This window comes from Dipodomys spectabilis, unplaced genomic scaffold, assembly GCF_019054845.1.
Source record: "Dipodomys spectabilis isolate Male_0828 unplaced genomic scaffold, ASM1905484v1 ptg000226l, whole genome shotgun sequence".
Classification (NCBI taxonomy): domain Eukaryota; kingdom Metazoa; phylum Chordata; class Mammalia; order Rodentia; family Heteromyidae; genus Dipodomys; species Dipodomys spectabilis.
The window spans coordinates 968,957-996,203 of record NW_024870903.1 but is presented as its reverse complement, the minus strand read 5'-3'; positions in this window follow the sequence as shown (position 1 = coordinate 996,203).

Genomic DNA, 27,247 nt, shown 5'->3' with positions numbered 1-27,247 from the left:
ACAAGCTCAGAGACAGTGTCCAGGCCCAGAGTAAAAACCCTAGGACAAACCAATAAAACAAAAACAAAAATAAAAACAAATCCCAAACCTAACATTTTTCTCAGTGTATACAGTAGCAAATAATTAAGGACATTGCTTCCTGTGTTACATACAGGTAGAAGAAAGAAGATGTCACACAATTATTCTCTTCATACCATGTTATACCAAAGACTCCAAAAATTGCTCTTATTCTAAATTTATAAATTAATATTATCAATTTGTTGGCAACTCTGTCTACAACATTCACATTATCATTTTATACATGAACAGTTGGAATTATCTATTAACTAAGTTGTAATTATAACTCTCCTGAAAGAATATTCTAGGCACATATAATGCAAAATCATTTGTGAATGTCAATTAAACCCTCTACTTAAAAAGAATTTTGTAGAATCCTATAGAATATAAAAAATTCTAATTTAGCAAGATTTTCAAAATCCTACATTAGACGAACTTTGCTATTTTTCCAGGCTTAAGCCTTTGTAATTTTTCATCATTTCTTTGGGACACAACAGAATGATGATAACTTACTTTTTCAAACTTTGGATGGGAATCATGAGTCATTTTGCATGTAGGAATGTTCTGTAATGAAGAGAGAATTTAAAACACAAGTGAGGATTAAGTATGAGTTGCATTTCAACAGGAAATTTGACTTCTCAAAATATAATGACAAAATTAGCCCAAACGTCCAACGATGTATTCCTTTCTTGTTTGTTTTGTTTTATTAAGACAAAATTATACACCTTGGTCCAGGGAAAGTATCACTATGTAATTTCATTCTCTAATCTCCTGTCTAAATCTCAGTGCTAGAATTCTAAGCTTGTATCACATTGCCCTGCCATCGTTTCTTGTTTTATTTAACCTAGATACAGACTACCAATTCTGAACTTCTCCAGTGATTTTATGCACCAGAGTGACTGCTTAGACTTTTACTATTTTCAAAGATGTTCTAACATTTGATACAGGATACGAACATTTTCAGATGCACCTGTGGGATCTCTGATTCATTCCTGCATGGATCCGATCCCTTTAATAATGATTATTGACTCTCTTACTATCTCTGATCCCTACCAATGTAATATTCTCAAACTTATTTGAAGGAAGTTCATTTGAGGACTTTCTAATATTAAAAATTATCACTTGATTCTAGTATTACTCAGGACATATATTTATTGTTTTCTAACTTTTCTACACATTCTGAGTTGTTTCATTTGTGTATTTGTGTGTGCACATATAAGTGCCTCTGAGTGTATGTGTATATTTGTATGTATACATGCAAAAGCCTCAAGCTCTTATTCAGCAATTTGCTCATGACTGGTATTCTATCACTTGAGCCATTCTTCCAATCCAGATTTTGACTGCTTAGTTTTATATACTGTTGCAAAGAGTGTTCTGCCCAGGCTGGATGCAAATTGAACTTCCCAGACTCCTTTACATTCTTAAGTTTTATTTCTCCAGGAGTATCAACTTTTAAACTACAAACATTTTTGTGAGGGTAATGTCTAAGCTGTAGCCCAGATTTTCATCTCAGGAATTCTTTTTTTTTTTTGTTTGGTGGGGGATCCGGTCATGGTGCCTGAACTCTGGGCCTGGGCTCTGTCCCTCAGCTCTTCAGCTCAAGTCTAGCACTCTACCACTTGAGTCACAGCGCCAATTTCAGCATTTTTCTTTTTTGCTTAAGTGGTGCTGAGGAATCGAACCAAGGGCCTCATGCATGCGAGGCAAGCACTCTACCACTGTGCCACCTCCCCAGCTAAAGAATTCTTATAAAGATATATGAACACACACATTACATATCTTGAGTGTACACTGTTAGGAATGTGATGGTAAACTGGGTCATGGTGAGATATGAGGATTGAGGTTCAAAGCCAGCCCAGGTAGGAAAGTCCCAGAGATCTTTTCTCGAATTAACTAAAAGAAAACTGGAAATGGCACTGTGGATCAAGTGGTAGAGCATTAGCATGAACTGAATAGCAGAGAGACAGCTCGCCGGCCCAGAGTTCAAGTGCCAAGACCACTCCAACAAATATATATATATGTGTGTGTGTGTGTGTGTGTGTGTGTGTGTGTGTGTGTGTGTCTGTGTGTTTCTGTGTGTTAGTGTGTCTGTGTGTGTAAAGAAAAAAAAAGAAATGTGATCTTAGCCACCAGTTCATTGCTAGCAAAATCCCTGCTCTCACAAGATGGACATTTTTCCAGTTAAATCCATGCTCTTATATCTGACTTGCATTGGAAACAGAATTATTCTTCCATTCTACTTTCTACAATGTTGCATGATTAGCAAGCATGATTTAGAATGGGAGTGGCCTCATACTTCATGTTCCACGAAGGAGTCTTGCTTTCTGTATATCACTCCCATAAATCTACATACTGGACTTGGCTTTATTGTTTCAATGTTGCCTTATTTGTAGTCTTCTATATTGTATTGAACCTTCATACTTAAACACAGAACTTCTCTTTCTCCTATTATTGCTATTGTTTCCCTTACTGTTAGCTCATGTACACTTGGGAAATAATAAACAGCACGTACACTCACAAAAAGAATATTCTGAAAACCTTCTTCCCATTTAAAATTCGCCTTAATTTACAGAGAACTTACAAAGTTTGAACTCAATGTACTCATGTATAATGTATTTATCAACAATATAAATTTCATATTTTCTCTTTACTAAGTTGTCTTGAAACACGTGTTACCTCAGGTCCATAGGTGTTCTAGTGTTATTGCAGTGAAGCCAGAAAATATTCATTACACCTCAAGCAGCACCACCGATTGTTACTGGAAGTAACTGTTACTGGATGTGGAAACTGACCCCAGGAGAGGAATGGAACATAGAGGAAAAACAAAGTTCAAGTTACCTTGTGCTTTCCTTTTTACTGTACAAGAAAAGCATCCCAAGGCTTGAAAGAAACTCTATCCCTGGCTTTTTCGAGTGTGTTCTTTACTCATATAAATTTTTTCTGTAAACTTCTAGTTCATAGTGTTACAAGAAGAAATAATATAGAATTTGAAGGCAAGCATAGAACAAAAGGAAATAATGTTGTTTTAAAAGTGTTCTCCTCCAAAGGAACAAAGACATGGAGGTTTTAAAGTGTCTTATGGTTGGATATTTCACCCCTGAGATGATTCTCTTGATGCAGGAGTCAGTTATCAATTCCTTTGGTCTGGTCCTGAGTTCTCCAGAGCAATAAGTATTCCAAAAAAGCAGGATCCAGTCAATATGATCAGCAAAAGAAGCCTCTTCTCTGACCAGTACACCTTTAAGGAGGGTCCCAAAGAAATATCTGGGATTTTTGTTTGCTTGTTTATTTAGTTTGTGCTGGTTCTGGGGCTTGAACCCAGAGGCTGGATCCTGTCCCTGAACAGTTGTCTTTCCTGCCCACCTGCCCCTAAAGCTAGTACTCTACTGTTTGAGCCAAAACTCCACTTCTGGTTTTTTGGTGTTCAATTTGCGATAAGAGTTTGACAGACTCTCGTGCCTGGTTTGGCTTTGAATTAAGATAGTAAGAAAGCTAAGTGACATCATTTGTATAGACTTCTCTTTTAAAACATAAAATGTTAGATGAAATTTATTGTAAAGCCAGTATTTGACAATTTATAAAGAAAGAGGATATGTCTAGAAAAGAAGCCATAACTTAAATAACTCAGCAAAAGTAGTTGCACTGAATCAATTTGAAATTATTTTTTCTGCTTGAGAAGATTATTGATCTTGTCCTTCCTTTTGGGGAAATTTAAGGTAATATTTTCACTTTTTGTTGGTTGTGGGGCTTGAACTCTGATCCTGGGCGCACTCCCACAGCTCTTCAGCTCAATTTGAGCACTCTACCGCTTAAGCTTCAGCACCAATTCCGGGTTTCTGGTGGTTAATTGAAGATAAGGGTCTCATGGACATTCTTGACCAGGCTGGTTTTGAACCACAATCGTCTGGTCTCCTGAATAGCTAGGATTCCAGGCGTGATCCACCAGCACCCAGCTCATATTTGCGTTTATGTGCACTGAATGACACTATGTAGACAAATAATGGAAATTTGAATCAAATGATGGCATTGCAGCTTTCCAGAAAATTTGAGGTAACAATACATATGTCCTCCTTTTTCACGTTGTTTCATTAATGATTCATGAGCTATGGGACCCTTAATTAGCATTCTCTGCCATCTGTGTAGGTGTATTTAGTATCAGGAAATGTTCAAAGAAAAATATAGAAAGACAGATTTTTTAGAAAGCAAAGAAGTTAAGGAAGAAAAAACAGCACAGAAGGAGATACATTTATTACACAGAGATTAAGAAGTAGCCTAAGAGATTTAGAATGCTAAAGGTAATGAGGAATAAGACTAATTGATAACTATTTGTTCAATAACCAACAATGGTTCTCTAAAAAAGTTTCTGGTATACCTTGGTTACTATCATTTATTACTTAACTCTGGAGTTATTCCTTCTCTTCTGTCACAACTGTTAATTTGCCTCTGCCGTTTTGGTGCCATGAATAACCAAAGAGATATCCAAATCTCACTTAGACTACCCTTCTCATTGTGATTAGCAGAGACCATTCAAAAACCTGGAATCTTTGAATTTCCAGAATTAATCTTCAACTGACATCTAAGCACATTCAAGACATTAATTGCTGTGACCTAATGAACAAAACTTTTTCAACACAATATCCTAATATAAGTAAAAGTACATGAATTAGGGACTATTGTCAGGTGTCAGTATTGCAGGAGCAATTATATATTCCAAGTATGGGTTCTTTATTTTGCATTTACTAACTAAATGTTTTTTGGTTTTGGGGTTTTTTTTGCTTTTTTGCTCAAGGCTATCACTGTACCACTTGAGGCACAACACCATTTCCAATGTTTTTCTGTTTATGTGGTACTGAGGAATTGATTTCAGGGTTTCATGCATGCTAGGCAATGACCATATCATGAAGCCATATTCCCAGATCCCTAAATGACTTTCTTAAGTTGACTTTACATTTTCATTCAGTAACTATGTACCATAATATTGGCCAGGTGCTAGAAAATAATGTAGAAAAGAATACAATATAATAAATCCAGTTAGGCTAGATGGAAAATGAATAACCCTCACAGCCTTGCAAGGACATAGAGGGCTTATCTCATGGAGATGTATCAACACGCTGAATGAGACAGCTCCTGACCCACAGCCCACCTCCAGAATGAGTGGGCCATCTTGGGTTCCAACCACCTGGGGACGTTGGCCCACCTCCTACAGCACCCATTGTACCAGTTTCTGAGAGCAACAGTGAGAGAGAGAGAGAGAGAGAGAGAGAGAGAGAGAGAGAGAGAGAACCAGAATTACACTTAAATCGGGTGCCAGTGGCATAAAACTCTAATCCTAACTACACTGGAGGCTGAGATATGAGGATCATGGTTCATAGACAGCCCAGCCAGGAACAACTGAGAAAATCTTAACTCCAAAGTACCACCAGAAAACTGGAAGTCGCACTGTGGGCTCAAGTGATAAAGCGCTAGCCTTGAGCTGAGGAGCTCGGGAACAGTGAGCAATCCTAGAGTTCAAGAACCACGACTGAAAGAAGTGGACTTCCCACCACAAGAAGTGGACTGAATAGCACCCATTTTCCTAAGCATGGTAGAGAAGTCAGGCTGAGCTTCCTGTGAAATTGAGGTCGTAAGTAGGTCACCTGGCTTCTCTGTGCCTCGGTTTCCCCAGCTGCAAAGCTGAACAAAGTGAAGGATCCCCTTCCTCATTGGGATAGGGTAATAATGAAAGAGAGCCATGTTTCGGTTCATAATCCCACACCTGTTGCATGATTAATAACAGGCCCCACCTGAGCCCTTTCTGGTATCTTCCTGTCATATGCTCACAGAATTGCCAAAACCTTATCTGAAGGCCGCTCCCTCTCTTCCTAGCCATTTTCCAGAGATCGCTCTCTATAAATCCCTTGTTTCATCACAACTGTCCTGTGAGGAGAATGAGGTCCAATGGTTGAGGCCCTATCAAGAGCTTCACTTGTGGTCAAGAATCCGCTGCTATGGACTGAGTTTGGGATAATCCATCTAAACCGATGACTTAGCATGACACCACATGTCTACCATCCCAACTACAGAGGACCAGGCCTGGTAGAGCATACCTTTGATAGGAGGACCACGATCCAGCCCAGCCTGAGCATATATTTAGTTTCTATCTCAGAAATCCTCAAGACAGAAAGGTGGCTCATACAAGCTGGGGTGAGGAAACAAGCAGGGGGGTCATGGTGCCCCCAGAGGGGTGTTTGACCCAGGGTAGGTTGTTGTTGGGGCGGAAACTCACCTGTGCTGCTGGGAGAAGCTGTTGGCAGCTGCTCCAATTGGGGCAGTAGCGATGGCGGCAGCATTGTGGACACACGGGCCCAGAGCAGAAGACTAGGTGCAGGGACCAGGTTGGGGATTTAGGCCAGCTGGCAGCACGACATTGCTTGAGGTTTGAAACCTGGCATTGCATGAAGGGAGGGGAGGGGCTGGGTGAGGGTGAGAGCATCAATTTTCTATTGTACTCCAAAGTCACCTCGAGTCTCTTCCTCACCACTCAGCTACCTCTACCTTCCTCAACTGCTGGTAGTGGTGTAAACTAACAGGGGGAATCCCAGTGCTACCTGGCAGCATGGAATGTGGGCGTGGCCAGCATTCTTGTATCCCATTGGTCAGAAAGAAGCATGAAAGAATGGGGGTGTGGCCAGAATCCTGTGAAGCAAGCAGCATAGGCAAAGTCAAGATGACAGCAGTTCTCCCAGCCCTTTTCCCAGGGAATTCTGTCCAATTCAGTTGGAGACAAGAGGGTGACCTGCTTTAACTGGATGGCTCCACAGATTGTTGTGTAGTTCTGTTTGTTGCCAGTCCCAGACTTTGAACTCAGGATCTGGGCACAGTTCATGAGCTGCTTTTGCTCAAGGCAGGTCCTCTACACTAGAGCCACAAGGCTTCTGAAGTTGGCACTAAAGTTGGACAAGGGTCTCAAGGATTTTCCTGCTTAGGGTGGCTTTGACCATGATCCTCCTATCACAGCCTTGTAAGTATCAAGGAGGACTGCTGAGAGCCACTGGTGCCTGCCTAATCATTGTTCTTGTTGATGTTCTTGGACAGACTGGTGACTTCCCTATCCTCAGGTTGAAGTGGTGGGAACTGGAGCCTACAATTTGAATCCTGGTCGTGCCACCTTCAAATGGTAGGAGATCCTAAGAAACTCATTCCTATACATATGGTTACCAATGTAATATGATGTAAGTCATGATTGAATGAACAGTTCTTGAATGATTCTAGGATAAAATTAAACGCAATTATATTACACGACACTGATCAATTTTAGTTAATATTTTATTAAGCACTTAAGCAATCACATTCATCAAATGGAGGCATAATGAAATAACTAAGAATTGGGCCTCAAATACTATAAAGGTGACGATTTTTTCTACCAGGACAGGGATTGGAACTCATAGTCTCGTTAACTCTGTTGCACTGTGTGGCAAGAGGAAGCTTGCCTCCTTAAAGTCAAAAAATTCAAGTCTGTTCCTTAAGCCTGAAATCGATCACCAGCACTAGAAAACACCCTATTCATGTACAATTTACATATATGTTTTATATTTTTATACATATGTTGACTCCATATTGCATTCAGTGTAGTTATTTTATTTTTTGTTTTATTCATGTATTGACCATTTATTGTATTGACTATTATAGCACATAGAACATTGACTACATAGCACATAGGTCTACATATGTATTCCACTTCATACCTGACACACAGAAGATTCACAGGAAAGGAAACCATGTGTCACCATTAGCTTCTTACTCCACGATTCATTGTTTGGGAGCGCTGACATCTGAACTCATGGCCTACAAGGCCAAATTCATGAATGGGTGAGTGCAAACATGCCATCCTTGGGGAAATTGAGGTGACAGGTTGTTCCCAGGACCTGAGAATGAGCCCCAGGTGTAAACCAAAGAAGAACAGATTGACATGCAGATGGCAGTATGCTTATATATATATATATATATATATATATATATATATATATATATATATGTTTATAGAGTGCCAGAGATGTCTATACATTATTCAGTTATATAGACTATATTCCTACCAATTCCTGGATATTTATTTTGCGTCCATGTAATTAACGTTATTGTTTTCATCCTTAAAATATTAATGAAAGCACTCAGTGTCCTGAAATTGTGTTCCTGTAAGTAATAATATTCTTTTAATGCTTCATAAATACTAAATAACATCAATCAGCCTTCTGAAATGATGCTGTTTAATTTTATAGGATCATCATTCACAATCAACTCATTCAACTGTGACATTGAAAAAATTCCAGTGTTATTCCTTTGGATGGGAACCAGTTTCTTAGTACCTCCTGCCATTGATTGGTGTCAGTACCGGGATTCGAAATGAGGGCCTATGTTGCCACGTGGGCCTATGGCTTCCCTGATAGTCTGCCAGCCTTCAGCAATGCAAGGTGAAGTACCATTTGCAACAGTGTCATTCAGACCCAGAAGGGTCACTGTGCAAAGGAAGAAAACACAAAAGGCCACATTTTTTCTGTGCATGGTTTTCCCGCCACACGTGGGGGTGTAGGATCCCAGAAGCATCTGTGTGTCTAGTGGCGGCACCCCATCCTAGGGTGATCGAAGCTGAGGCAGAGTTGTCACGACCTGAGTTCAAGCCCCATGCTGAGAAAAAAATTAGCTCCCTGGCATGCAATTCACACAGTTTATTCTTACAGGCTTTGAATTTGAACTCAGGATCTGGGTAAATCTGCAGCAATATGGTTAAAGGGGAAGTTCACCTTTCATGAAGATAAAAAAGTCAGGCATGTTCACTAGTCCTGAATTCAAGACCCAGCCCTGGAAAACATACTATTTCTATATATTGTAAAGATAGGATTTATACTTACCTATAGATGTTCAGTCCATACATGTTTGGTGTGGTTGTTCCTTGTATCTTTTGTTTTATTCATTTATTTACCCATTCTGTTTATTATATTGAGGACAACCTATCACAGAACATCTAGATTTGTAGAAATGTTCTCTCTCATGCCTGACCCCGAGGATTCTCAGAGAAAAGGAAAAAAATTTTTCACACTCTCCTTACTCCACGATCCACTTGTTGGTAGTGCTGGGATCTGAACTCAAGGCAGAGCAAAACCAATTTGCTAATCAGTCAAGGTGATCATACGAACCTGTGAGGAACTAAGAAGTGTGGCCAATCCCAGAATCTGACATTGATTCCCTGGGTGGTCTACTATAGTCATAAATTAATAATTTAAACATAGGATCTATATTGACATACATGTGTGGTCAGCATCTTGTGTTCAGTGCAATTATTCTCCTTATTTTGTCTATAATTCATGGAAGTATTGTGTATTTTAATAAGTATGGTGACAGGTATAACAGTGCTGACATGGATGACAATCTGTTCAGAAGGATACAGTGTTGTCTATGCATTCTCCATCGTATTTTTGACCCAGGACTCTCACAGAAGAGGATAAAAGGCACAATGACTGGCTTCTGACATCAGGATGAATCTTTTGTCAGTGCTGGGATTTTAGCTCAGGTCTGGGTAACTCTGTTGCACTGTGGGAGAAGGGGAAACTCACCATCTTTGAAGAGTAGAATGTCAGGCCTCGTGCAGGGCCTGATTTGAAGCCCCAGCACTGGACAAAATAACAAGCCCACCTTTTTAAAACATAGGATTTCTCTATACTTACAGGTGTGGTATGCATCTTGCATTCAGTGTAGTTATTCGTTCTATTTTGTGTCTTATTCATGGATGTATTGTGTATTTTATTGCGTATGGGGTGACAGATATAACTGTGCTGACATGGATGACAACCTATTCTCATGGCTAAGAGTTGCCTATATAGCATTCTCCAGCCTCAATGAGACCCAGGACATTCACAGGATAGGAAAACCTGTGCCACCAGAGGCTTCTTACATCAGAATGAATCTTCTGGTAGTGCAGGAATTTGAACTCAAAGCCTAGCAGGCCCAATTGGTGAATGGGTCATGGTGAGCACACCAGGCTTTGAGCCACTAAGGAACTAGGCCATTCCTGGGACCTGAGATGGAGCCCTGGTGGGGGCCAATATAGTCATAAATTCATAATTAAACAGTGGATATATATTTCCCAGACCTCCAATGGGCAGCTCCACCCTTTCTTAATTGTTCTGCAAACCACCAACCACAAAATTATGATCTCCAAAGCTCCAAAGCTCAATGGGCAAGGCTTTTCTCTTTTCCATTCTTCCCTCCTTCTCTACAGACCTGTCATTCCTTCCTCATATTTCCCTTTTTCCCTTCCACCACTTCCTTCTTCTCTTCAGGCCTCTCCACTCTCCACAGGCCTGCCCTACTCTGCCCCAGTGACCAATTGCCAACCTTCTGCTCTCCCTCAGCTTTCCCCCTTCTCAGGTTTTTCCTTTCCTGCTGTCTCACAACTTTCTTCCATCCAGGTAACTCCCATTTTTATCTCCCCTTACAATGCCCTGAAAATGCAACTTATATATAGGTTGTATCCCTCCTACCTCCAACGGATCTCAAGATTAACAGTTTTCAGCCATCACTTCCAAAACTGCCCAATGCTCAATCACTTCTTGACAGCTCACCGTGTGAGGCTTGACACCTCCACCTTTGGCAGCATTCCCCACACTCTCCGGTGGCCCAAGCCAAGAATTTACAATGAATATCGGCTCCCACAGGTAATTCTGGCCCCACTGGTTATTATAGTATCCTCATAGTGAATTAGAAGAAATTGAAATTGTCTATGTCACTGTTATATTTCAAACTTGATGAGACATCTTTAACTCTTTGTGACCTCATCACCTCGGAGACATCACAAACTCTTTGTGTTATCACATTGCCATTGTACAAACATGATCACATTGTGAAATCCCAAAACTATTATGACTTCAAAAGCTTCGAAAGAAAGCATGGCCTTTGTGACATGACAGGCCTTTTGTATACTCCTATCCTCATGTTGAGCTAATGACAATTGAGATCAGGCATGCCATTTAACATCACAAAACCTTTGTGACATCATCACCAGTGTAACATCACATTGTCATTATGATAACATCAGCCCAGCATGACATCATAAAACAACAATGACATCAAATCACATGTAATTGTGATGTCACAGATACATTGGAATGCCTATTCTGTGATTTCATTCTATTTCAAATATTGCTGGTGGGTTGATATCAGAAATACATTGTGACCACATAATCATTATAATATCACAATACCTTGATGACACCACATTGCCATTATTATATCACTAATGCACTGTGACATCACAAAACAGTCTTATCCTCATAAATTTTTTGACATGCTGCCAGTGTGATCTCTTTGGCCTCCCTAAGTTCATAAATTGTTTAACTCATAATACTTCAGGCATGACATGTGATATCAAAAATCCACTGTGACATCACACTGCCAGATTTCTTGACACTGAGTCACATGAGGACAACACAAACATGTTAAGACTCATTACACTTGTGCCAACATATGCCTTTGGATATATCATTATCCCTTGTGAACTTATATATTCATTGTCAATTAGATATCTGGCATGAGATTGTGACATCACCATCCCATTGTGAAATCACAAACCTATGTGTCCTCATCACCTGTATGGCATCACCATTTGTAACTTCAAAACAATACTATCTCATGTAATGGTAGCATCATATTGCCAATGGGATATCTCTATCTCATTTCATTTTCACCAGCCTATTATGTCCTCATAATATTTTACAAAATTCATGGCCTTTCTGACTTCTACCTCCTTACATGAACTTGTATCTTCATTGTGATCTAGTAGAATGAAATTGGACATGTAATGGTGATATTACACATTCATTGTGACATCACTATCCAAGTGTGACCTTATCACCACTTGACATCACAAACCCATTGTGACATCATATTGCCACAGTGATATCATGATCACCGTGTGACATCCCAAAACTGTTATGACCCCTTATCACCTTTGAAAAAGCACATGGTGTTTGTGATATCATGGTACCTTTGGGTAACCATGTCATTATGAACAAAGACAACTGACATCAGACATGGCAGTGTACCATTACAAACACGTTGTGAAATCATCTCCAGAGTGAGATCACATTGTTGTTATGATACCATCAGCCCATTGTTACATCCCAAAATGACAATGACATCTTGGCATTATGACATCACATTTTCATTGTGAGGTCCTAGAGACAATGCGATTGCCTAGTCTGTGTTTTCATTCTATCACAAATGTGGGATATAGGTTGATTTCAGAAACCCATTGTGACTACACCATAATTGTGACATTACATTCCCTTTGTGACCTCATATTGACATTGTGATATTATTAATGCAATGTAATATCACAAACCTGTCTTGTCCTCATAAATTTTGTAACAAGTGACTACCTTGGCCGGGCTGGATGCGGAGAGCTAAATTCAATCTCAACCTTGAACCCTCAGACCTCCAAAGAGCAGTTCAGCCATTTGTTAACTGGTCTGCAAACAACCAACCACCAAAATAACGATGTCCAAAGCTCCACACTTCAAGGGACAAGGCTTTTTCCTTTGTCTTCATTCTCTTTCTCTACAGGTCTCTCCTACCTTTCAGGTCTTTTCATTTTTTCCTTCCAACATTCCATTCTTCTCTTCAGGCTGCTCTGTTCTTGACAGGCCTGCCCTGCCTTGTCCAGGTGGCCAGGTGTCATCCTTCACCTCCTGCTCTCTCTCAATTTCCTCTCCTCCCAGGTCTTTGCCCTCCAGCAGTCTCATCACTTCTTTCCATCCAGGCCTTTAACCTTTTTCTCTCCCCTTCTCTTGCTCTGAAAATGAAGCTTATATATAGGCTGTATCCTTCCCCAACTGAAATAATTTCTTGCCTTCCAGTTTTCAATTATCACTTACCAAATGTCCATGTCCAATCACTTCTTGGCAGCTCACCATGTGGGGCTTGACATCCTATCTCCTTCAGCAGCATGTCCTGCCTCCTCCAGTGGCATGCACCCTCCCTTTCAATTGGTCCAGACTAGGAGGCCATGATGACTATCTGTTCCCGTGGATTATAGGGGCATTGCTGGTTATTACAGTGTCCTCATGGTCAAATAGTAGCAATTGAAATTGGAAAAATAATTGTGATATTACAAACTCATGACATAACTAACCCATTGTGACCTCACAAACCCATTGTGACTTCACATTGTTGTTTTTGATACCAAGATCACATTGTGACATTTCAAATCTATTATAACCTCTTATAACATTTGAAAAATACATAGCTTTGTGATATCAGAGTCCCTTTGTGTACCCAAAGCCCCACTGTGAAATATTGACAACTGAGAATCAGACATGACACTTTGACATCCAAAACAGTTTGTGAGATAATCATAATTGTGACATCACATTATCATTTTTATACCATCTACTCATTGTGAAATCACAAAACTAAAATGATATGATAGAATTATAACTTCACATTGTCATAGTGACATCATAGACATATTATGAATGCCTTTTCTGTGATTTCATTCTATTTCAAATGTGGCATGTAGGTGATATCATAAACAAAGCAGGAACTCATAATCATTGTGACATCACAATCCCTTTGTATATCATGTTGCCATTGTGATATTATTAACCCGCCGTGATATCACAAACATATCCTCTCATGATAACTTTTGTGCCATGCTGCAATTCTGATACCTTAGGCCTTATTGTCCTCATAATCTGTTGTTGACCTAATTATATTTCACATATGACATTTGATATCACAAATTCCCAATGACATCATGACCATGGTGGAATCCTCCAAACCAACTGGAAATGGAGCTTTGGCTCAAGTGGTAGAGCACTGACCTTGAGGAATAATAGACATCAGAGACAATAGCCAAGCCCTGAGTTCAAGCCCCCAACCCAAAAGAAAGAAAGAAAGAAAGTTAGAAAGGAGGAAAGAAAGAAAGGAAGAAAGAAAGAAAGAAAGAAAGCCACCCGTTCTTTGCTTGTAAGAGATGGTGAAGTAGTAGGGGTGATGTGTTTGGGAGAACAGGTGCTGGCCGCACTATACAGGTTTGCCCCAGTGTGAAGCCACAGCACAGTGGGCAGTGCATTACCAAGAACTCCAGAGCTCGTGGCCTGTGGCAGGCAGGGACTGGATGAATTGCAGCATGTGTGGGATGGTAGAGGCTGAGATCTGAGGATCGCGGTTCAAAGCCAGCTTGGGCAGGAAAATCTGTGAGACTTTATCTCCAGTGAACCACCAGAAAGCCAGAAGTGGCACTGTGGCTCCAGTGGTAGAGCACTCACCTTTAGCTGAGGAGCTGAGGGACTGCGCACAGGCCCAGAGTTCAAACCTCATGACCGACAACCAAAAATAAGGTAGCTGAGATTTCTGCGTAATGGTGTGTACATTTAGGAAATGCCAAGCTATGTTATGAGCCATTCCAGACTTGTGAGAGGCCCTGAGTTTTGTCTACAGTTGGTCTGAGGATAGTAGTGCCATCTTCTTGAGGGTAGGATGGTCAGGGTACTCAGGGAATGTTGAGGCCTTGGGCTACCTGTGTGCATGCGTTTGTGCATGCGTGCTTGTGTGTGTGTGTGTGTGTGTGTGTGTGTGTGTGTGTGTGTGTGTGTGTGTGTGTTTCCCTCATCTTCCTCTGTCCTCTTCCAGAGCTGCCTCTTTCTGACCTTGGATGGTGCCCCTCCTCCACACTGACCTTGCCCTTTAGCCCCCTATCAGGGTCAACAGTGAGTCCTAAATTGCCAGAGGCCTGGATTCCAGCTTTTCTTTGGGGCCCAAGTCCGGCCTGTCCAAATCTTTGGGTGCCTCCAAGGGATTCTGTCAGCAGGGCCGGCTTGCATAAGTTCTCCCCTGCCTCTGGGGGGGCCTTAGTCATGTGATGTCCTGTCCTTTTCCTCAGCTGGGCCTCTGGCTCAAGTCCCTCCCTGCATGCTGGCAGTGGAGTCGGGGAAGGAGGGTTTGTGGTGGCTCTGGCCAACTCGAGCTTGATAGCTGACTGAAGGCTGCCCAAGCAAGGAGGATCCGGGGTTACATGGGATTTGAGGTCAAGGTGGCTTGGAAGTATCCATCGGTGTCTAGGAAATGTCAATGTACCTTGTTGTAGCAAAATTTATCTTCCCACCCCAGCTTGGCCTTTCATGTCCTTCTAGACAATTTTGGATGCCCAGAATACAGATGCACACACTTTAAATTCTAGGTCCAGGAAACTGGGGGGATTAAAGACTAGTATGGCCAATACCTCAATGTTCTGGGACATTAGCCTTGACCTGGCTATGCCCCCGTTGTTGTACGTTCACTTCTTAATCCAGTGCTGGCCACACACTGGCCACTTGTGGCAGTGCAGAGAAAGCAGCAGGAAGTGAGATACAGGGTGACCAAAGTCTGGATTTATGGCCTGATTGGGGGTGGAGTGGGGGCAAAGGGTGTCTTAAAAAAAATCTTAGAGCTGGAACTCAGGTCCTAGGCGCAGTCTCTGAGCTTCCTTTTCTCAAAGCTGACACTCTACCACTTGAAACACAGCCTAACTTTCATCTTTTTTAGTAGTTTAGTGGAGAGAAGAGTCTCACCGATATTACTGCCTGGGATGGCTTCAATATGCCATCCTAAGAGCTTAGCTTCTTAAGTAGCTAGAATTTCTTGTATGAGCCATTGGGCCCTGCTAAGGATATTTGTGTGTGTGTGTGTGTGTGTGTGTGTGTGTGTGTGTGTGTGTGTGTGTGTGTGTGTGTGTGTGCGCGTGTGTGTGTGTTGTGTGTGTGTGTGTGCGTGTTTGTTTGTGGGCGTGTGTTTGTGTGAGGTTACCAGCTTGAACTCAGAGCCTAGGTGGTATCCTTTAGCTGGTTTGTGCAAGGTTGGTGCTCAACCACTTGAACTAAAGTACACATCAGCTCTCTGCATCCCCTGACTGTGCGGAGAACAAAAAGCTCAAACCTGATTCTATTTCTTTGTCCTCAGGGGAGGGTATGATTCCTGTGAAGCCTGGAGAAGTAGGGGTGGGGTAGGAAGGGTAACTGTACATGGGTGCTAGGCTGGGAGAGAGGCACTTTGTCTTTAACCAAGAAGGACAGTGTGGCCAGGTGCTAATAGGTCATGCTCTCATATTCCTAGCTACTCAGAAGGCTGAGATCTGAGGATTGCCATTCAGAGGCAGCCCAGCTAGAAAAGGGTGTGAGACTCTTTTCTCCCAATAATCACCCAAAAGCTGAAAGAAAAGCTGTGGTTCAAGTGGTAGAGTGCTAGCCTTGAATGAAAAATACTGAGGGACACAGCCCGGGCCCTGAGTTCAAGCCCTAATACCAAGATGCGTGCGCACACAGAAAGGTGGTAATGATGAGCTGAGCCAGAACTGGGGGCAGTCCTGAGGCAGAATAGTAGTAAACTCTTAAGCCAGTTCACATGATTTCTCCTTAAGTCCTTCTTGGGCTGAGGGGTCTGCACCAAGGCAGTAAGTTCGATGGAACCTGCCTCTCCATTCATGCACAGGGCCACAGGGCCAAGGGAAAGAACACTAGGGATGCTCCTTTGTAGTAGGTCAATGATTGTAGACCTTCATCTGCCCCCGAGCACTGGTGAGGAAAGCAGGGCTCTGAGCCCTGGGACTCATGGGATAGCAACTGCTACAAGCAGCAGCCAGCTCGCTGTGGATTTGTGAGCCCAAAAGTCTTTCATGAGCCCAACTCAACACCCTCTCGGGGTATGCCTGACAGATTTGCACTCTTGTGATACCACATGGGCAGGCGTTACCTGCCATGCCATCTTGCGCTCCTTGCCCCAAACCGTGGTCTGAGAAGTTGATTTACTGCTCAGATCCACACTGCACCCATGACAGATGCCATTCTGATGACCCGGACGATGACCTCCATTCCCCAAGGCTAGACACTTCTCTGATAATGTGGACCACTCTGTAAGCAATGGCCTCCAAATGGGCTTCTCTCAAGACTTGTAGGATACCTAGACATTGGGAGAAACACAGGGGCAGACTGGCAAGTAGTCTGGCTAGAGCCAAAAAGTGAGTTCCAAGCAGGCCAGGAGAGTTGGTCATGGAACTGGAACTCTGGGCCTGGGCGCTGTCCCCTCACTTCTTCAGCTTATTGCTTAAGCTAGAGTGTCACTTCCAGTTTTCTGGTGCTTCCTTGGAGATCAGAGTCTCCCGGACTTTCCTGCCCGGGCTGGCTTTAATCCATGCTCCTCAGATCTCAGCCTCCTGAGGAGTTAGGGGGACAGGTGTGAGCCACCGACGCCCAGCTCATCTGGTCATTCACCACAGTAGACAAGGAGCTCCTGAAAGTTTTTCTTAATGCAGTTACTGGCCTTGAACTCAGAGTCTGGTCTCCAGTCACTTAACTTTTCCCTCAAGGCTGGCACTCTACCACTTGAGCCACAGCACCATTTCTGGCTTTTGGTAGTTCACTGGCAAGAAGATTTTCACTAACTTTCCTTCCTTGAGCTGGCTTTGGTCTGCAGTCTCTGATCCCAGTCTCCTGAGTAGCTAGGATTTAAAGGGGTTGAACCACTGATGGCATTGGGTTAGAAGCTTTTCTTTTCTTTCTTTTTTTTTGGGGGGGGGTGGGTCCAGTCATGGACCTGAACTCTGGGCCAGGGTGCTGTCCCTCAGCTCTTCAGCTCAAGACTCGCACTCTAACACTTGAGCCACAACGCCTCTTTTGGTTTTATTCTTTTTGCTTATGTGGTGCTGAGGAATCGAACCGAGAGCCTCATGCTTGCAAGGCAAGTGCTCTACCACTGAGCTACCTTCCCAGGCCAGAAGCTTTTCTTAAGCAAGTGTTCATCCTGCATTTGCCCTGACTCCTCAATGCAAAGGAGACCTAATGGTCAGGAGCTGTGAAAAATAGGCTTCCAGCCACAGGAAATGGCTGGGGTCCATGGTGAAAAGAAAAGCTAATCTTCCCCCTGGGCCTCATTCTCTTTCCTCCACCCTCTTTCATATCTGTGACTCAAGTACAAACCTTGACCCAGCCTTGAATATCCTGCCAGACTTGTCTGAAGCCACAGAACTTTCATTCCACACACACCACCTGCTCTACACCACACCTCAGGATTTTTGCCCATTCTGTACCTTCTGCCTGAGGCTCTCTGTCCTGTTCCAAGCCTTAGAACTCCTGTGGAATTTTGGCACCGATTATATCACCTCCTGGAGCAAATCTTTCCTTCCTTTCTCTCTCTAGAGGTGGAACTTGTGCAGGCTTACTGACAAATGCTCTATCTCGGTGTGTGTGTGTGTGTGTGTGTGTGTGTGTGTGTGTGTGTCAGTTCTGAGGTTTGAATTCATGGCCTGGACGCTATCCGTTAGCTTTTCTGCTCAAGGTTAGCAGTCTGCTACTTGAACCACAGCTCTACTTCTGACTTTTTGGGTGTTTAATTGGAGAAAAGTGTCTCATAAAGACTTTCTTGCTTGCAATTGTGATCCTCAGATCTCAGCCTCCTGAATAGCTGAGATTACAGGGGGGAGCCACCAGCAGCTGCCCTCTACCTCTTACCTCTCACCTCGGCCCTCCTGAGTCCCAGAAGAATATGTATCACCAGGCTCACTTTTTTTTTTTGTCAGTCATCGGCTTTAACTCAGGGTCTGGGCATGTTCCTTAGCTTCTTTTGCTCAAGGCTAGCCACAGTGCCACTTTTGGCTTTTTCTGTTTCTGTATTACTGAGGAATCGAACCCAGGGCTTCGTGCATGCTAGGTAACCTCTCTACCACTAATCCACATTCACAGCCCAAGGCTGACTTGTAACAGGAGTTATGATGGTGGGATTTATTGGCTTACCCCTTTCGGCAGAGAAATTGCTGACTATTTCATATCTTTGCCGAGATTTTGGACCAGTTTGTGACTCTGCAATGAGGAATGATGAATGCGTGAGAGCCACCAGGCCCTAGAGGTCTAGGCTCACATACTACATAGGGATACATAATATGGATCCAGAACCTTCAACCACTCCTAGCCTAGGAACTCTGAGGGCTTGTCCCAGCTTGCCCAAGTTGGGTGGGCTGAGCATGGGTAACCTGCTGAATGCCCATCATCCATACATCATCCATCCATACACAGAGACATGGAGTGATTGCCTCCTTTTTTGGGGGGGGGAGCAGTTCCGTGTTTGTACTATGAGCCTAGGCCCTGTCCCTGAGCTCCTTTTGCTCAAGGGTAGCACTCTGAAACTTGAGCCACAATCCCACTCATGTTTTTTTTTTGTTTTTTTTTTTCCTGTGATCTGTTAGAAATAAGAGTGTCACCGACTTCCCTGCCCTAGCTGAATTCAAAATGACATTCTCTACATTCTCAGCCTCTGGAGGAGATAGGATTACAGGTAGGAGCCATTGACACCTGGATTTCTTTTCTTCTTGTTGTTCTTTTTTTAATTATAACAATCTGAAATCTTCACGGTATCATTCCAATGGTTTGCATTCGAAGTAAACTACCCAGGCTTGGAGTTCAAATGCTAGGACTGACACGCACAAATGGAGGGAGATCCTGACAAACTCATTCCTATTCATGTGAATGCTAATGGAATACTATAAAAGTCATAATTAAATTTGCAGTTGATTCATGATTCTATTTTAGAATCCCACACAAATATTATTGGATTTATATCTTCCATTTTAGCACCATAGTATGATTCCCCTAATGGACGTATATTAACTAATTTTTAATGAATGCTTTTATAAGTATTCAACCATGATACTTCATTAAATGGTGGCATAATGTAATAACTAATAATTGGTAATAAGATATATATATATAATTTAATATCCTCACATTCCCTCTATCTCTATCTCTTTATATATATATATATATATATATATATATATATATAGAGAGAGAGAGAGAGAGAGAGAGAGAGAGAGAGAGACATACACATATACATATCTATCAATGTATATATTGGGCACTACTGTGGCTTGATCAAAGGTCCTCAGAATTTCCTGGCAACTCAGTTTCCTGGAGGCTGGTATTTTAAGACTATGACCCCATTAATGAATTGGGCATTGTAGGCAGTGAGTTGAAATCTCAGCATGGCCAAAAATTTATTCGTGGCATAAGAAGACAATTTTGACACATTTTTTTCCTTCTCTGTAAAAGTCCTGGGTCTCAGTACAATGTACAAACCACATGCAAATATAATCTAGGTGATATGAAGTAATAAATGAAGTGTTATACGTGTAATAATAATACATAAATAAGGGTAATAAACATCATACGCAGTAAACCCATGTATGTAAATAGATCTCATATATGAATATTATTTTTTCCAGTGTTGAGGCTTGAAATCAGGCCCTGGAAACTGGTCTGAATTTCTTGTCTTCAAGGACGGTGAGCTTTCCCTTCACCCACAATGTCAAAGAGTTAACCAGGTCCCAAGTTCAAATCCCAGGCCTGCTAGAAAAAATGGTGCAAATTCCAAGCCAGGGCCTTATTTTTATTATTTATTTATTTTTTGGCCAAGCACGGGGCTTGAACATAGGTCTTGGCACCTCTGCCACAATCAACCCTGGATTTTAGGATGCAAGTTCAAAGATTGGGACGGCAAAAAAAAAAACAAAACAAGTATAAGGATTAAACTGAAAAGTTCAAGAAGGTGATATTACTTTTTTTTTCCTTTGTATTGTGACCATCCTGGGTCTAAATGACAAGGCCCAGAAAGTGCACATGACCTTGTATTGCTGATGTTTGGTGGGCTATTAGGGAAGCCATAGCAATAACCAGCAACTTGGGCCTGGAGGCCTAATCCCGGGACTTCCACTAATGAATGGTGGGAGGTTCTGAGAAACCCATTCTGATGATACATCCATACAAATGGAATGTTATAAAAGTAACAATTAAATTAGTAGTGTATTGTATTCATATTATAAAATTTTACACAATTATACTACATTGAATAATTTTCAATTAATACTTTATTATGTATTCAATCATGATAATTAAAAAAGGAAGGAATAATTTAGTTGCCAATAATCAGTAGTAATATGGTATATGCAATTTCATAATATAGACATCTCTCTTAGTTTATACATATACATCTAACTATGTATCTACCAATCTACACATTTATCTGTTTATACACATGTCACTCCTGGGGGCTCAGTGGTAGAGTGCTCCCCTAGTACATACAAAGCCCTGGGTTCAATTCCTCGCTATCACATGCACAGAAAAATCCAGAAGTTTTGCTATCGCACGAGCAGTGAGCACTAGCTTTGAGCATAAAAGCTTAGGGACTGTGTCTAGACCCTTACTCAAGACCCAAGACTTGCACCAAAAATAAAAAAAATAAAAGAATGTTCTGACCTCAATGATATAAGGATAGGACTACAAATATCTCATCACAGAGCAAGCTGAGAGTCTGGTGCTGACAGCTGCTATCTAACCTGACTTAGCCAGAGGTAAACTGCTGCAACCCAGCTCCATGGAATCAGATGCTGCTGACTCACTCACCCCTATCATCCAAGATAGCCCAGGGATGAGATCTGACACTGGTGGGTTTAATACCCAGCCCTGGCACGAAGTCTGCAAAACTCTGAGATGTGGCTCAAAGTGTTAGAGCTCTAGCCTTGAGCTAAAGGTCTTAGGATAGTAGCCCCAAACTTTGAGTGCAATCCCCGTGGCTAATTCCCCCTAAAAAAAACCCACCCCTTTAAAACATTAGATGTGAACTTTGTGCAGTTTGTGATGTGTTTCTGAAAAAATGGTGATACTGATGAAAACACCCTAATTCTAATGACAGCTTGTGGGATACAGCTATGTGATGAGTCCTTCATGAGGTGTTGTGTGCTGAGTCCTTCACGGGGTGCATTCTTTCATCTGGTCCTTGTAAAAGCTCCACAAGTAAGATGATTGTGCATATGAGAAAGTTGAGGCTCAGATATGTCCCCATGTCAGGGACAAAATTATGTATGTACTGAGCTCTAATGAGTTGTCTCCTGAAGACAATTGTTTTGGTTTATTTTTCTTGGTCATAAATATTGAACTCAGGGCACTGAACTTTCCCTGTTGGGTTCATGGCTAGTGTGTATCATGTGGAGTCAAGGACCCTAGGCATCTGTAGCTGAGGTCTGTCATCCTGCCTACTCGGGAAGCTGAGATCTGACAATCTGGGTTCCAACTATCCCAGACACAAAAGGTCCCATAAGACTATTATCTCCTACTCACCATTTAGCAATTTGAAATGGAAGCCAAGTGCCACAGACTCACGCTTGTATTCCTAGCTGCTCAGGAGGCAGAGAACTGAGGATCAGGGTCCAAACCAGCCTGGGCAAGAAATTCCTTGAGATGGTTATCTACAGTGAACCACCAAAAAGCCTGATGGGATGCTGTAGCTCAAGTGGTAGAGTGCTAAACTCTGAGCTGAAGTGCTCAGAGACAGCAACCAGGCCCAGACTTCAACTCCTCCAACTTACAAGAAAAGAAAGCAAGAAACCTGAAGTGGAGTGCTCAGAATGTGTCTTAGGGGTAGAGTGCTTTGCATATATGAAACCCTGGGTTTGAATCCTCAGTACCATGTCTCTAGAAAAAAAGCCTGAAATGTCTCTGTGGCTCAAGTGGGAGAGTGCTATCTTCGTACAGGAGAAACTCAGGTATAGTGCACAGGTCCTGAGTTCAATCTCCAGGACTGGTGTATGCACACACACACACACACACACACACACACACACACACACACACACACACAAAGATACCAGAAGTGAAGCTGTGACACCAAATAGTAAAGCAAAGTTCTTCTGCTCTGAGCTCATGATCAGCACCTTGGTCTTGTGTTCAACCACAAAACTTAGCCACCCAGGGCCCATCTAGGAGAGGTCAAAGGTTTCAAAACCTGATGAGCTTCACCAGCCCTAGATGACCAGAAACATTGTGATATTACAAAGGTACTTAGATTTAGGGATGCACCGTTGCCAATAATAAATCATTTCATTAGGTTCAGCTACATAGTTGTCTGCCATAAGGACTCTTGAATTAATTGTAGCAATTTGTTTCAACACTGGGACATAGTCTAACAAAGACAGGATAAGTGCAGGGAACTTGGCCTGCCACGGGAGGTGGCACAAATGAAGGCTTCCTGTCAAAACAGAGCACTGGGAGAGAAAGAGCTTGGGTTACAAAGAGGCCTTTTTCTCCTGGACTTCAGAGCCCATACACATTCATCCTCACTAAATGCCCCCGGATGAACTGTTTGTTTCACAGCTTTACAGGAGTGAGCCTTTTTGTCTGCCTGTTCCAACAATGAGGCAGACTTCCTCCAGCAGCCTGGGGTATGGAGAAACCCTCGGCTTCACTGGGAAAAGTGAGGAGAGCCTCTGAACATACACTGTCTTGAAAGCACTCTCTGTGCTATGAAATCATTCTATTCAAAGCAAATTTCCTAGCTGGGTGCCTTTCTTCATAGAGACTCCGGATGTTCACCAATAGAAATACATGCATACATACACATGGAGTTACTGGCTCTATTTTTGTGTGGCAGATCCTGAGGCTTGAACTGTTAGGCTAGACATTGTTCTTGAACTGATTTTGCTCAAGGAAGCATTTTATTGTATGTTAAACCATGATTACCCTTGGATAGGGTGCAGCTTTTACACCCACAGATGATCCAGGGATCCTAGGGCCTGAGTTCAACTCCCAGCACTGGCAAAAAAATATCAAACCAACACAAACGAGAAGGAAAAAAACCAGGAAGTTTTACATAACCGTTTTGCCTTTGTTTCCTTTTCACTTGACCATCCTGGGTCTCAGTGACTCAGCTTGAAAATTGAAAATTGAACGTGACCTTGCATGGCTGAAGGCTGGTGGGCTATCAGTGAAGTCTGAGCCCAACCCACAAACCTAGGCCCTGAGTTGGATCCTGGGACTGGCACCTACACACTGCTGAAGATCCTAGGATTCTCATTCCTATGTATAGGAACACTAATAGAATGTTTGAAATATACTAATTGAATTACTAATTAGCTAATCATTCTAGTATAAGATTGTATGCAATAAATACAGGCCATTGATTAATTTAATACTTTCTTAAGTCTTCTGTTGTGATTAATTAATGGAGGCATAATTTTAGACCAAATAATCGGTAGTAATAGGACATACAAAAATAAGATATAGACATCACTCTTTATATAGAGTTATACACTAGAATCTACATAAATACCTATTTGTCTCTGTATACATTTATAGATGCATATACATATGTAAATACACACACACACTTCAATCTACACATCTATGTGTTTATATATTGGCCACTCCTAGAGCTTGATCTCAGGTCCTCAAATTAGCTCAACCACTTCACTTGCATCAGACTGGTGGGCTAACATTGACCATTCATGAAGTGGGCTTCTAGGCCCTGAGTTCAAATCATAGAACTGCCAAAAACTTAATTCTGGTGGAAGAAGCCAATTGTCTCACTTATTTTCCTTATTGGTGAAAATCCTGGGTCTCAGGAATGATGTATAATACATAGGCAAATCTATATCCTATGTAATAGGAGGTAAGAAATATTATTATATATGTAATCATACTCACTAAAATACATAATAAATAAATAAAACACAAAATAAAATGAATAACTATACTAACTGCAATATATGCTGTAAACATGTGTATGGAAATATAAACCATGGACTTAAAATGTATATGAGTGCTAGGACTTGAATTCAGGCCCTGGGAACAGGCCTGACTTTCTTTTCTTCCATCATGGTGAGCTTCCCCTTGCCCCACTATGCTGCAGATTTACCCAGACCCTGAGTTCAAATCCCAGTTCTGACAGAAAAAAATGGCATGAATTCCAAGCCAAGAGCCTCAAAATTTTTTAAATATTTTCAATGTATGTATGTATGTATGTATGCATGTATGTATGTATGTATGTGTGTATGTATGTATGTGTCGCATCCACCTCGACCAGCAAGGAAGACACGACCCGGGATTTTTTTTAAAGCAGTTTATTCAGGAACCTTGATTATTAGCTTCTTCCTCACCCCGCACCCGCACTCCCGTTATAAGCCTCCTGGATGGCCAATCCCGAGGTGCCACGTGGCATATACCAATAGGGCTGCAAACACGGAAGCAAACTAGGAACCAAGTCATAGCCATATAAGGAGTTGTTTTTCACAGAGAGCACTCGCCATCGGGAAGGCAGAAGGCGGAAGCCAGCGCCATCTTTGGCTTGACCGTGCCATGCGGCCGCGCCATCTTTGGCCAGCTCCTGCAGCTCTCCACAGCTCCCCCTTTTTGTTTTATTAAGCGACAGGTAAGAGTAGAGGTTGGGCCTCTGTCTAAAACATTAATGAGAGGACCTTGCACTGGTCTTTGCCTGAGGGGCGCCTTTTCCAGTGACGACCAGGCCCGTCCGATGCCTTTTTTGTAGAGGTGGGACCTTGGGCATCAACCCACTTGTAACCCAACATGCTCTTTTTGGGCTTACGCCAGGAAGTGATTCCCATGTGTAGTGTGTTTGCCCAAGTGCAGTGTGTTTGCCTTACACCCTGTGCTATTTCATTAATGTGGCAAGCCACGCGTGGGGGGACTGTCTGGCCTCAATGGCAGTGAAGGCCTGGACCACCATAGCCATACTCCTGTGCTGCAAGCTCCTAATCCGGCATATGTACCACAGGCACAGCAAGATCACCAATGCCAGGATATCGATAAGGGAGCCTAATCCCACCCACTCCTTCAAATGATCCACAGCTGTCAAAATCCAGGAGGAAACATCTTGTAACAGGGCATCATCCATCCGGGTAGAGTTTACCACGACAATGGCCGATCGTAGCTGCAACATCAATTGGTCGAATTCTCCCATCCAGTTGCCTAAAAGATAACTTGACAGTTGTTTAGACAAATTTGTTGTCTGAGTATAGTTATAGAACTGAATAGCAGTAATACAAAGCCCTTCATATTTTTGAATACATCCCAGCTGAGCCAACTGCCACATGATATCAACCTGTTTCTGCACAAGATCAATCCTTTGATTTAACAGCATCAGTCCTCCTTTTAATTGTGTAAAGGCCACTTGTTGTAAATCCAGAGCTCTGGCTGTAGTAGCCGACAAATTATTTAAAGTTTGAGCCGTCTGCACAGTATGTGACATGGCGACAGCGGCAGCTGTCGCACCCGCAGCAGCCACAGCTATAGCAGTTACAATGGCCACAGTGATGCCAAAATCTCTCTTATGTCTAAACAAGGTTACAGCTTGAGAAGCATCTACTGGCACAGGCACCCAACGCGGAATGCGTGTAACTATGGCTAACGGATACTGAGAACTCCAGCAGGTAGCATAATAGCAGGTTTCATTAGTGCAAGCACACACATCATCTGAGCATATAGAGATGTTGTTAATTACCAAAAACACAAAAGGGGAAACCACACACACGGGGGTAAGCTGATAGCTGATTACTGTATAATTTTTACTGAAAAGACAATTGGCACCTATAGTACGGGCAGTACTAATCAAATTACAAGTCATGTTTGTTATAAAAAAGTGACCCCCTTGCAGCATAACTATAGGTTCAGCCTGCAAGCAACTTCCATTAAGACCACATAACAGCCAATTATTAAAGGGATTAATTCCAGCCCTAAATTGTACACTAGCATCAGACAAGACACTAGGGGAAAATGAAAAACGATCAGACTCATCAGCCCAAATAACCTGTCGTGATTGGCAACCTGTCCAGGGCCAAGCCTCCCCGATACGGTCAGGCAGGCAAAAAGAGGCCAATTTAGGTTGTTTTACAGGCCACGGGTCTCTGCTTAACTTTAAACTTTCATAATATCTGCCTAAAACAGTACCAATGAATCCAGTAGCATTTGTCCAAGCCTCAGTTGATCTCGGATTTCCATACCAATATCTAACATAAGCAGCTGGGGAACGAGTCAAGGCATGCAACTACCATTAAGGGTCACATCACTTAAGCGAAAGCATAACGTGCCCATCAAGTTAATTTTTTTAGCTTTACCAACCCCTGCCATTTTTTTATCCTCTGGGTAAAAGGGAAGGTTAAGAGTCTTACTTGTGGTGAAAAACTTAGGGAAAAGAGAGGCGTCATGTCTCACGGGCATGGGCCTCGGGAATGTAGACAGTATCCCCTACCTCGGTACCGCCTGTCCCTGTTGGATCATCAGGAGCTGTATGATCAGCAACACAATCTTTTGTTTCTTCCGGGTTTCGTTCATCTTGGACTCGCTGCACA